This window comes from Petaurus breviceps, unplaced genomic scaffold (genome assembly GCF_028583685.1).
Source record: "Petaurus breviceps papuanus isolate PSGF00001 unplaced genomic scaffold, PetGlider_PUasm1.0 188, whole genome shotgun sequence".
Taxonomy (NCBI): domain Eukaryota; kingdom Metazoa; phylum Chordata; class Mammalia; order Diprotodontia; family Petauridae; genus Petaurus; species Petaurus breviceps.
Genome location: NW_027185804.1, coordinates 35307035 through 35320571, shown reverse-complemented (window position 1 = coordinate 35320571; position 13537 = coordinate 35307035). Strand labels below are relative to the sequence as shown.

At 43.3% G+C, this 13537-nt stretch overlaps 1 protein-coding gene across 2 annotated transcripts in view; it reads right to left on the bottom strand.

Annotated features, from left to right (window-relative positions):
* Positions 1-13537, bottom strand: part of PRDM11 (PR/SET domain 11) — a 95095-nt gene that overhangs the window by 46586 nt on the left and 34972 nt on the right. The gene's annotated exons all lie outside the window — the stretch shown is intronic.

Genomic DNA, 13537 nt, shown 5'->3' with positions numbered 1-13537 from the left:
TGGAGACTTTGTCTTCCCTCCCTCTAGCTTATGTCCAAATATAGCCGAGAAGTGATCTGACAAAGCTCGAGACCACGGGCTGCAAAGGTGCTACTCAAGCCAGGGTCGGACCTTGCCCATGATGACTGATAACAGCCACCCCCAAAACAGCCGGCATTCATCCAGCACTTTCAGGTTTACAAAGCGCTTTCCAAGTATTATCTCCCAATGATCTTTTGACGTAGGGGCTATTATTGCAACCATTTTACAGATGGGGAAAACTGAGGCTGAGAGGATGTGAATTCAGGTCCTCCAAGTTCCAGGCCCCGTCCTCCATCCACATGGCTGCTCAGTGGCCTTGAAAGCCAGTCTTAGGTTTTGCCCCTTCCCTGTCAAAATGACAACAATCCCTGGAAAGTATGACAAAAAGAGACTTTTGTCTTTCTTTTTTTCTTTCAGGTGAGGAGACTGAGCCCTAGAGAGAACAAGTTCAAAAAATCATAGCATTTTAGAGCCAAGGGCAGCGAGGCAGCACAGTGTATAAGAATGCTGGAGTCTGAAAGAGTCAAATTCAAATCTGACCTCAGACCCTTACTAGCCATGTGACCCTAAGAAAGTCACTTTACTACTGTCTACCTCAGTTTCCTTAACTGTAAAATGGGGATAATAGCTTTTATCTCTGGTTATTATGAGGGTCAAATGAGATAATACTGTAAACTGCTTAGTCGTTTCTTCCCTCCTCTCTTTCTCCCTTCCTTTCCCTTTTTCTTCCTTCCTCTTTTCCTTCACTTTCTTCCTTCTTTCCCTCTTTTACTTCCTTTCTTCCCTCTCCATTTTTCTAGAAGGCAATCCAGGTTAAGTGACTCGCCCAGGGTCACACAGCTAGTAAGTGTGTCAAGTGTCCGAGGTTGGATTTGAACTCAGATCTTCCTGCCTCCCAGGCCAGTGCACTATGCACTGTGCCACCTAGCTGTCTCCCTCTCCTTTTCTTCCTTTCTCCCTCCCTCCCTTCCTTCCTTCCCCAGTTTTCTCATCTGTCACAACTCGGCTAGAAGGTTCCAATGAGATAACATGACCAGCCCTATATAAATGTGAATTACTGTTATCTTGCAGATCCTTAAACGCACTCTCCTCACTTTATGAGGCAGCTCAGCTCAGAGGCTTGTGTGTTTTGTACAAGGTCACAAAGAGAGTTAGGAGCAGTCAGAATTTGAATTCAAGTCTTGATTCTAAAGTCAAGGCTACTTCCACGGTACAATACTGTCTCCCATGAAAAATGCTTATTCCCCACCACCATCCCACCCTTCCCCCACCCAAGGCATCTATGGGGCCCCAATAATGACTGGACAAGATGCCCACATAGTGGGCAAATACATAAATACTTCCTAAATAGCCAGCTTCTGCTCCTTCCTGGGGGGCTTCAGGGATGAGCTATTTGCCTGGCTAGCAGAGTGGGCCAACACTGAGCTAAGATCCCTGGGACTTCAGGGAATGACAGCGTCCTTCAGGTCACTTTCCTTCCATTTGAAGCTTTGGTTGGATTTTAGAGCCAAGATGGTTCTGAGAGATCAATCTAATCTGACCTCTGCCCCCTCCACCCTCATTATAAAGGTTAAGGGTTCAGAGCAGAAAATTGTTTGCCCAAAGTCACCCTAGGAATTAATGGGAATAATTGTCTGCCACCTCCACCCTCTGTATGTGGAGGAGGTCCCTTCCCTCTCCAGACCTTATCCCTTACCCTCAGCAGGAACGGCAAAAAAAAATGAACTCATTTTGGGGGGTCTGAGCCAAGATGGCAGCATAGAAGCAGGAAATTGTCTGAGCTCCCCCAACAGCCACCTCAAATACCTATAAAATATGATTCTAAACAAATTTTAGAGCTACAGAACCCCCAAAGTGACAGAGAGAAACAAATCTTCCACTGAAGGCAGCCTGGCAGGCCAGCAGGAAGGGTCCATCTCAGCCGCTAGGAGTCAAGCACTGTCCCCCATGAGCCACGGTTCCAGCCCCAGGGTGGCCCCGTAGTTTTAGTTTTAGCTAAAGCCACCCCAGTGGCTGCCAGAGCAGACTTCAGGAGAGTGAATCAACAGCAGCTGTGGCAGTTTCCAGACTCCTCAACCCCAAGATGCCAAAGAGCAAGTAAAAGGTAAGTTGGGAACTCTGTTGGAAAGGAAGGGGCCTTGGCCCTGCCTCCAGGGCCAAGAAGTGGTGGAGACATGGTGGTCCTGCAGGCACTGCCACATGGCTGCTTGAGAGCTTCTGGCCTGCAGATCATAGGGGGACCAAGCAACCAGTCTGAGGATAATCACTCTTGCTTTAACCTGCTTGGATCTGAATCATTGTCCTGGATGGAGTTTCTGGGGTGTATGAACAGGTGCCAGAGCTTGTGGGGGCTTCAAAAATGGCACCCAACTAATAGCTCTGGCAGCTATGAAAACCCCAGCTATTTGGGACAAAGTTTTCCCCTCTGGAAGCAGAGTTCTACTGTGGCAAAAAGCTCAAAAGTCAAGTAACTGAGAGCAACATAAGCAAGCAAAGGAAGCAAAGCAAGCACAGCAGTCAAACCTTAGATTCCTTTTTTGGGGACAAAAAGGATCAAAGCATGGAATGGCAGGAAGACAACAAAGTCAGAACTCCTGCACTAAAAGTTTCCAAGAAAAATATGAACTAGTTATAATTCATAGAGGAGCTCAAGAAGGATTGTGAAAATCAAGTAAGAGAAGTGGAGGAAAAACTGGGAAGAGAAATGAAAATGATGCAAAAAAATAATGAAAAGTGAGTCAACAACTTGACTGAAGAAAATAACACCTAAAAAAATAGACTAACTCAAATGGCAAAAGAGGCCCAAAAAGTCAATCAGGAGAAGAATGCCTTAAAAAGCCAAATTTGTCATATGGAAAAAGAATTTCAAAAGCTCACTGAAGAGAATCATTCCTTCAGAATTAGATTGGAGCAAATGGAAGCTAATGACTTTATGAGAAATCAAGATATTATAAAACAGATTTAAACAAATGAAAAAATATGAAAAAAATGAAATATCTCAATGGAAAAACCACTGACTTGGAAAATGGATCCAGGAGAGATAATTTAAAAATTATCGGACTACCTGAAAGTCATGATCAAAAAAGGAACCTAGAAATCATCCTTCAAGAAATTCTCAAGGAAAATTGCTCTGATATTTTAGAACCAGAAGGCAAGACAGAAATTGAAAGAATCCACCGATCACCTCTTGAAAAAGATCCCAAAAAGAAAACTCCTAGGAATATTATAGCCAGGTTCCAGAGTTTCCAGATGAAGGAGAAAATATCACAAGCATCCAGGAAGGAACAATTTTACTATTGTGGAAACAAAATCAGGATAACACAAGATCTAGCAGCTTCTATATTAAGGGATCAGAGGTCTTGAAATATGATATTCCAGAGGTCAAAGGAGCTAGGACTAAAACCAAGAATCACCTACCCAGCAAAACTGAGCATAATGCTACAAGGGAAAATATGATCATTCAATGAAATAAGAGGACTTTCAAGCATTCTTGATGAAAAAAAAAACAGAGTTGAATAGAAAATTTGACATTCAGATACAAGAAGCAAGAGAAGCATGAGAAGGTAAACAGAGAAAAGAAATCATAAGGAACTTATCAAAGTTGAACTATTTACATTCCTACATGGAAAAACAATAATTGTAACTTATGAAACTTTTCTCATTATGAGGATAGTTGAAGGTAATATATGCATATATATGTATACATATATGTTTATATAGGAGGATATATGTGCACATGAATACATATATGAGTGTGTATATACATGTGTACATGTATACATAGACAGAGGGCACAGGATCAGTTGAATAGGAAGGGATGATATCTAAAAAATAAAATTAAGAGGTGAGAGAGGAATATAATGAGAGGAGAAAGGGAGAGACAGAATAGCATAAACTATCTCACATAAAAGTGGCAAGGGAAAACTGTTACAATGGAGGGGAAGAACAGGAAGGCAAAGGGGAATGGGTCAACCTTACCCACATTGAATTTGTCTTAAGGAAGGAATAACATAAACACTAAATTAGGTATCTTACCCAACAGAAAAGTAGGGGGGAAGAGGATAAGAGGGGGGGATGATAGAAGGGAGGGCAGATTGGGGGAGAGAGTAGTTAGAAGCACACACTTTTGAAAAGGGACAGGGTGAAAGTAGCAAATAGAATAAGTGGGGGGGGCGAGATAGGATGAAGGGTAATATAGTCAGTCTTTCACAATATATCTATTATGGAAATGTTTTGTGTAACTACATATGTACAACCTATATTGAATTGCTTATCTTCCCAGTGGGGTTGGGTGAGGAATGAAGAAGGGAAAGAATCTGGAAATGAGTTTTAGAATCAAATGTTAAAAAATTATTATTACTATTACTATTTTTACATGCAACAGGGAAATGAGACATATAGGCACTGGGGTATAGAAATTCATCTTGCCCTACTAGAAAGTCAGAGGGGGAATGGGGGAGGATATAAGAGAGAGCAGATTGGGGAAAGGGGTATTCAGTAGGATCGCTATTTTGGGGTGGTAGGTAGGGGAAAGATGGGGAGAAAATTTGTAACTCAAAATCTTGTGGAAATGAATGTTGAAAACTAGAAATAAACAAAAAAAAGAACCAACTCATTTCTCATCCTCTCTCTCTCTGTCTCTCTGTCTCTCTCTCTGTCTCTGTCTCTCTCTCTGTCTCTCTCTCTCTGTCTCTGTCTCTCTCTCTCTGTTTTTCTCTCTCTCCTTTCTGTCTCTCTTTCTTCCCTCTCCTCTCCTTGTCTCTTGCCTCTCCTCCGTCCCTGTCTTCTCTCCCTGTGTCTCCCTGTCTCTGTGTCTCTGTCTCTCTCTATCACTTATCTGTCTGTCTCTCCTCCCTGCCAGACCACTCTAATTCTATTCAGAGAAATATCTGTCTGAAGCTGGCATTGCTATTTGCTGCCCCCACCCACTTCTGCCCCAAGCTGCCCTACTCCAACCTGCCACAGCAGAAGGTATTAAAGGATAGATTTATATTACTAACTACAGTCTTGGACCTGTAAGGGACAACACGTCAGATGTCTGAAGGACCTTGGAACCTGGAATGTCAGGGCTGGGGACCAGAAGTAGATGGGACCCCAGAGTGCAGCTTCTTAGTTAAATAGCTTCTGGATCTCTAATGCCTGAGCTAGAAGGGCCCCTACAGCCTGCTTGCCTCATCCAAACTTTTCAATGAACATGAAAGAATGCAGAGGCTTTGAAAGGCCAATGATAGATGAATGTCACATGGCTAGATAATGGAAAAGACAGCATTTGAACCGGCATCTCCAGGTTCCCAGTCCAATGCTTCCCACTCTAGCTTGGGCTCCTGCCAGGAGAGTCCTGTGGAAGAGTTTGAGGTCACCTGGGGCTTGGAGAGAGGTGGCCTGCAGGTGCCCGCCCCTCCATGAGCATGGGCCTCAGTGCCAGCTGGCTGGGCATCCCATGCCAGCTGGCTCCTCTGAGTCTGGAGGCTTAGAGATTAGTCAAGCTCCAAGTCCAGCAAACAGTAGGAGCTCCAGGAGGCCCTGGGGCTGGAGGAGGGCAATTGGCCCCGCCTCAGGATCCTGGAGCCCTGCACAGGTATGAGGACCAATCCCAAAGGATTCTGAAATGCCTACCCTGGCCTGACCAAGGCAGGGTCATAGTATTCCGTGTTGGTGAAGGCTGAGGTGTGTCTACTCTTGTCTCTGCCAGGATCCCTTTGATGGGAGGAGTGTATCATAGTTAATAATAATAATCAATAATAGTTAGACAATAGCTTATATATTCTTTTGACCCTTACATCAAGCCCGGGTAACTTTGAAGTAGACTTATTGTCAATCCCTGGACCCTGGGACCTGTTTAGAGGGAAGGAATCTACTCCAATCACTCTGGAAAATAACTGGGAATAATGAGAGTAAAATCACCAAATTTTTCATATCCTATGATCCAGCAATCATGCTTTGGGCCTAGACCTGGAGGAGGGCAGTGACATGTATACCAAATTCTTCATAAAAAGTAGTGTGAAGAATTTGGAAGAACACCAGATATGTGGTCAAAAGACCTGGGTTCAAATCCTTGGGTCTTCTATTTCCAACCTGTGTGACCTTAGAGAAGTCACCTAACAATAATAATAATAGCTTGCATTTACATAATGCCTTAAGGTTTGCAAATAGCTTTACATATATTATCTCATTTGATCCTAGCAACAACTCTGTGAAATAGGGACTATTATTATCATTCCTATTTTACAGATGAGGAAACTAAGGTGTAGAGAGGTAAGGGGTCATCCCCTAGGGACTGAGGCAGGATTCAAACTCAGGATTTCCTAACTCCAAGAGGAATATCCATGCCCTATGCCACCCATCTGTCAATTAAATCCTTTGAACCTCAGTTTCCCCAATTGAACCCCAATGAAAGGGTTGGACTAGATGTCATTCCAGGGCAGGGTTTCTTAACTTTTATTATGTGTCATGGACCTTTTGCAGTCTAGTAAAATCTGTGGGTGATTTCTCATAGTAATGTTTTTTCTTAAAATCATAATTGAAAGAAAAGCTGAGGGGGTGTCTAGGTGGCGCAGTGAGTAAAGCGTGGGCCCTGGAGTCGGAAGGACCTGAGTTCGGTTCCAGCCTCAGACACTCAACACAAAAACACTAGCTATGTAACCTTGGGCAAGTTACTTAACCCCAATTGCCCTCCAAAAAGAAAAAAAAAGAAAGAAAAGCTGAATTTCAATTAAAGGTTAGTGAAAATTAAAGATAAATTTTTTTTTTTCCCATCCAAGTTCATGAAGCCTCCCCTAAAATCCATTGACCCTTTGAAGGGCTTGAGTCTCTGGTTAAGAATCCCTGAGTTAAGCAAGGATCCTTCCTATTTAAAACCTAAATTACTGTGATTCTACTTATAGTACTCAAAATCTCAAAATAAATCGGCACTTAGAGACTGGAGGACAGCTGAACAAAACAGGACATTGTCATTTATTCCATAAGCAAAGCACAGTACTGGACAAAACCAGGAAGCGATGCCTTCAAGGAGCTCACATTCTAGTGCTTATATTTATGAGAAAGTAGGGACTAAGAGATTGGGATCTGACCAGGGATTTTGCTCCTTCTCCCAATGCTAACTGGCACCTTCTCTGACAGTTATAACCTTAAAGATTTGCCTAGGAGATTGAGAAGTAAGGTCACATAGTTAAGACTCAAACTCAGGTCTTTCTGGCTCCAAGGCTGGCCCTTTATGTGCTACCCTACACTGATTGCAGTATTACTGAGCTGTAAAGGAAAGGTGGGAAGAACTAATATAACATGATGCTGAATAAAGTAAAGAAAGCCGTGCCAGGAAAATGATATAGCAATGAGAATAATGCTATACACTAAACAGTCTAAGAGGCAGAATTCAGATGAACCAAATGTCTAATGATGATTATTAGTGGAAGAATAGAAAGTTAATCTGAGCCATCAGTCACAAGGGATATGTGGTTTTGCTCAAGAAACGTTCCTCCCTTTAGAGGTGACACAGTGGTTAGAGTGCTGTGTCTGAAGTCAGGAAGACTCACCTTCATGAGTTCAAATCCAGCCTAAAACACTTACTAGCTGTGTGACCCTGGGCAAGTCACTTAACCCTGTTTGCCTCAGTTGGTAAAATGAACTGGAGAAGGAAATGGTAATGACAGTGCACATTTGGCTTTGGGGGAGGCAGAGGCTGGCGACCACTTGAGCTGGAGATCTCTGACCAGGCAGTAGGGCTAATTTGACTGGGTATCTGCACTAAGAACTCAGACACTGACATAGGAGATGTGAGGGCAACCAGGCTGCCTGAGGAAGAGTTATAGAGAATAGTTCAAAGCTCCTGGGCCAGTCCCCAAAGGGATCTGGTCCAAGAGTAGCCACTGCATATTCAGCCTGGGTGAAATCCAGCCTCAAAATGGGCAAACAGATCAACTATATTACGGTTTTTAAAAAAGAGAGAGAATGAGAATCCAATGAGAATCTGATAGGTTTGTGGCTTGTGAAAGCTGAAAGGAAGTTAGCAGTCTTCTAACCTAGGGATCCCATCTTAGAACAATGTTTTAAATACCTGGAAGGCATATACAATTTCAGTTAGAGGTTAGTGAAAATAAAATTGAGATTTTTTTTCTTCATCCAAGTTCATGAACTCCCTGAAATCTGGCTTTGGACCCCAGATTATGAACCTCTGACCATTCCTCTCATTTCATAGATGAGGAAACTGAGACCCCAGAGAGAAAAAGTGACAGAATTTATAATTGGAGGGATCCAAGAGGTTGCTTACTACCATCTTCTCCTTTTACAGATGGGGAAACTGAGGTCCAAAGAGGGGAAGTAACCTGCCCATGGTCATGCGACAACTGGCAGAATTCTTAAAGCTCAAACCCAGGTCTCCTTTCCTTTCCAATGTACCTTCTGATGTCATCATCCCCAATGAGCCCCTAAATCACCCACATTGATAGAGGGACATTCATAAGGTTATGTGACACATCCAAGGTTACACAGACTCAGGAAGGGCAGCATGGTGTTGTGAAAAGAACATTAAATGGGGGCAGAGTCAAGATGGTGGAGTAGAAACAGGACTTCTGTGGGGCTCCCACTCCCACCTTCTCCAATTCATGTGAAAGGTGACTCTGAACAAACTTTGGAGCTATAGAACCCACTAAATGACAGAGAGAAGCTAACCTCCTGCTGAGGACAGTCTGGCAGACCGGCAGGAAGCAACCAGCACAGCGCTCTGGGAGCTGACTGCAGGCCTGCTTGAGCCAGAGGTTTTAGCCTCAGGGCAGCCACAACCAGCCGATGGCTGGAGGGACTTCATATCACCAGCAGCTATGCCGGTTTCTAGAATTATCAACCCAGAGATGCTAAAGACAAAGTGAGAGGTCAGTGCAGTGTGGACTTTGTGAACCTGTAGTTCACAAAGGCAGTCTGGCCTTTACCCCCTGGAGGGAGAGGCGGCTGAGGCCCCAGGGCAGGGCAGCTGCTGTCATATGGCTGCTTCAGAGCTCCTGGTCTGCAGATTGTAGAGGGACCAAGCAACCAGTCTGAAGGGTAATTTCTCTTACTCTAACCTGCTTGGATCTGGATTTCAGTCTAGGGTGGAGGTCCTGGGGTGCATGACCAGTGTGCCAGAGCCAGTGGAGACTTTTGAGAGGGCACCCAACTAATAGCTCTGGCAGCTGAGAAAACCCCAGTGATATCGTTCAAAGCTCCCCTGTCTGGGAACAGAGTTCTATTGTGGCAAAAAGCTCAAAAGTCAAGTCACTGAGTGGCAACATGAGCAAATGAAGGAACCAAGGCAAGCACAGCGGTCCGACGTCGGATTCCTTTTTTGGGGACAAAAAGGATCGGGGCATGGAACAGGAGGAAGACAGTGAAGTAAGAACTCCTGCACCAAAAGCTTCCAATAAAAAATAAGCTGCTTACAGGCAATATAGGACCTTAAGAAGGATTTCGAAAACCAAATAAGAGAAGTGGAGAAAAAATTGGGAAGAGAAATGAGAATGATGCAAGAAAATGACAAAATGAGAGTCAACAACCTGACTGAAGAAAATAACACCTTAAAAAATAGACTAGGGGTAGCGAGGTGGCGCAGTGAATAGAGCACCGGCCCTGGAGTCAGGAGGACCCGAGTTCAAATCCGGCCTCAGACACTTGACACAATTACTAGCCATGTGATTTTGGGCAAGTCACTTAACCCCAATTGCCCTCCAAAAAAAACAAAAGCAAAACAAAAATAGACTAACTCAAATGGCAAAAGGGCTTAAAAAGCCAATGAAGACAAGAATTCCTTAAAAAGCTAAATTTGCCAGATGGAAAAAGAATCACAAAAAATCAGTGAAGGGAATCATTCCTTCAGAATTAGATTGGAGCAAATAGAAGCTAGTGACTTTATAAGAAATCAAGATACTATTAAACAGATTCAAACAAATGAAAAAATAGAAGGCAATGTGAAATACCTCATTGGGAAAACCACTTACCTGGAAAATAGATCTAGGAGAAATAATTTAAAAATTATTGGACTACCTGAAAGCCATGATCAAAAAAAGAATGTAGAAGTCATCCTTCAAGAAATTCTCAAGGAAATTGCCCTGATGTTTTAGAACCAGAGGGCAAAATAAAGGTTGAAAGACTCCACTGATCACCTCTTAAAAAAGATCCCAAAAAGAAAACTAGAAATATTATAGCCAGGTTCCAGAATTCCCAGATTAAGGAGAAAATATTACAAGCAGCCAAGAAGAAGCAATTTGAATATTGCAGAAACACAATCAGGATAACACAGGATCTGGCAGCTTCTACACTGAGGTATCAAAGGGCTTAGAATATGATATCCCAGAGGTCAAAGGAGCTAGGATTAAAACCAAGAATCACCTACCCAGCAAAACTGAGCATCATGTTTCAGGGAAAATATGGTCATTCAATGAAACAGAGGACTTTCAAGCATTCTTGATGAAAAAACCAGAGTTGAATAGAAAATTTGACATTTAGATACAAGAAGCAAGAGAAGCATGAGAAGGTGAACAGAGAAAAGAAATCATAAGGAACTTATCAAAGTTGAACTATTCACATTCCTATATGGAAAAATGATAATTGTAACTTATGAAACTTTTCTCATTATGAGAATAGTTGAAGGAAATAGAAATACACCCACATATGTCTATATAGGAGGGTATATGGGCATATGAATACATATGTGATTGTGTGTATATATGTGTACAGGTATACACAGACAGAGGGCACAGGACCAATTGAATAGGAAGGGATGATACTTAAAAGGTGAAATTAAGATGTGAGAGAGGAATATAAGAAGAGGAGATGGGGAGAGACAGAATGGGGTAAACTATTTCATAAAGAAGAGGCAAGGGAAAATGGTTACAATGGAGGGGAAGAATAGGAAGGCAAAAGGGAATGAGTCAACCTTATTCTCATTGAATTTGCTTAGGGAGGGAGTGACATATACACTAAATAGGGTATCTCACCCTACAGGACAGTAGGGGGGTAGAGGATGAGAGGGGGGATGATGGAAAGGAGGGCAGACTGGGGGGGGAAGGAAGTTGGAATCACCCACTTTTGAAAATGGACAGGATAAAAGTAGAGAATAGAACAAGTGGGGGTGGGATGGGATGGAGGGAAATACAGTCAGTCTTTCACAATATATCCACTATGGAAATGTTTTGCATAGTTATACATGTACAACCTATATTGAATTGTTTATCTTCCCAGTAAGGGAGGGTGAAGAGGGAGGCAGGGAAAGAATCTGGCATTCAAAGGTTTAAAATTAAATGTTTAAAATATATTATTATTATTATTATTATTTTACATGTAACTGGGAAATAAGATATAAAGGCACTGGGGCATAGAGATCCACCATGCCCTACTGGAAAGTAGGAGGGGGAATGGGGGAAGATATGGGAGAGAATAGATTGGGGGAGGGAATATTCAGTGGGATTGCTGTTTTGGGCTGGTGGGTTGGGAAAAAATGGGGAGAAAATTTGTAACTCAAAATCTTGTGGAAATGAATAATGTAAACTAAATTGTTTTTAATTAAGGAGAGGAAAAAAAAGAAAATTAAACTTGAAGCAAAAAAAACCCTGAGTTCAAATCCCAGTTCAGCCACCTGGATGGCCATAAGCAAGTCACTAAAACTCCTTGGGCCTCAGTTTCCTCATCTGTAAAATGAGAGAGTTGGATTTGATCAGGGCTTCTTAACCTTTCTGTTTATCATGTAGCATGGAGAAGTTTATGGAAGCCTTCTCAGAATGATGTTTTAAAATGTGCAGGAGTACAAAGGAAACCCATTATACTGAAATCAAAAGATTTTCTAAAACAAGTTCCTGGACTACAGATAAATCTCACATTTCTTCCAGCTCTACATTTGGTTTGCTAGATAATCTCCAAAGGCAAGAGATCCTGGACCCCCAGGGGAAAAAAGCACTTAGGTCATTAAGTGCCAGGCTCTGGGCAAGGTGGGGAGGGGTATCAGGCAGTGAGAATGGGTGGGGTGGGGAGAAAAGCTTCCTTGATTAGGGCTTACCAGCTAGAAAGAGGTCAACAGGACTGAAAGAGGCCACTTTGCAGCTGGCAAAGCTTAGTAGCTTTTCACACTAGGTTGGAGTTGGGGAGTTGCAGGATTATAGGTTTGGGGTTTCAAGGGACCTCAGAGGCCAGAGAATCCATTCACAAAAGAGGAAACTGAGGCAGACAGATGAAGTGAGTCACCTGGGGATATGGAGCTGCTGAATATCTAAGGAAGGGTCCAGAACTCACCTGCCAAGCCATTGAGCTGCCTGGTCACCCATCCTTAACTACCCTGGAAGTTCCATCATCCATCTCTCTATGAAACTCATCACCTGCCTGGGTGTTTCCTCCCCTGTACCCTGTGTTGGCAAGCCACTTCTCCACAATGCTCCAGTCTCTCCCACTGCTGCCCAGAATGCCATCACCAAGTCCTTCATGACAATGTTTTGAGAGCAAAGTGAGACTTCCTCTTTTTGAGATGAGAAAGCTAGGGCTTAGAAAGACTCAGTGACCTCTCCCTGAGACATGGTGAGTGAGATGTCGCAGGCAGAACTTCTTGACTCCAAGGCCAGCACACAAGCCACTAAAATATCGCCCTTGATTTGACAGGTGAGGAAACTGAGGCAGGCGAAGATTTAAGTGACTTGTCCAGGGTCACACATAGTAAATGTCTGAGGCTGCAACTAAACTCGGGTCTTCCTGTCTCCAAATTCAGCTCTCTTCCCACCAAACTAAGGTTCAGAAAGATGGTTGAGAAATGTGTCCAGTGTCACACAATTAGGATCCCAGGGTGTTGAGCAGAAGGGACCTGAAAAAGCATCTAGTCTCTGCCCCCCCCCCCCGCCTCAGTTTGCAGAGGCACAGAGAGGTTTACGTGATTAACCTGAAATCCCAGAGTCAGTGTCAGGATTTGAATTCAGGTCTGCCTGTCTATGAGTCTGCCACTTCCACCACTAAGCAAGTGTCAGAGCAAAGATGGAACCCTGGTCCTCCAACTGTAAAACCTGTGCTCCTTCCCCAAAAATGAGTTCAAATAACCTAACTGACCTGCCCAAGGTCAGTGACCAAGGTAGCAGGCAAGGAACATCCCTAGTTCACAACCTCCAAATCGACTGCTCACTCTCATTTACCCCAGGACCCCATCTTTGCTAACTTTTGTCATTTTAACCTTTATAACACCTCTCTTACTCATTCCTTTCTTTCCATTCATACAGGCACCACCCCATGATGGGGTGTGCAGGCAATGGTAGAATGAGGACAAGAGGGGTCTGGGGAGAGGATAGTAAGAAAGAAAAGGAAATAAGAGAAAGAGTAAAAGGAAGGGAGGGAAAGACAGAAAGGAAGGAAGGAAGGAAGGAAGGAAGGAAGGAAGGAAGGGGCGCAACCCAATGATGGGGTGGGCAGGCAATGGTTGAATGAGGACAAAAGGGGTCTGGAGAGAGGAAAGGGAGAGAACAGAGAAAGTAAGAGAGAGAGGAAGGAAGAAAGAAAGGAAGGAAGGAAGGAAGGAAGG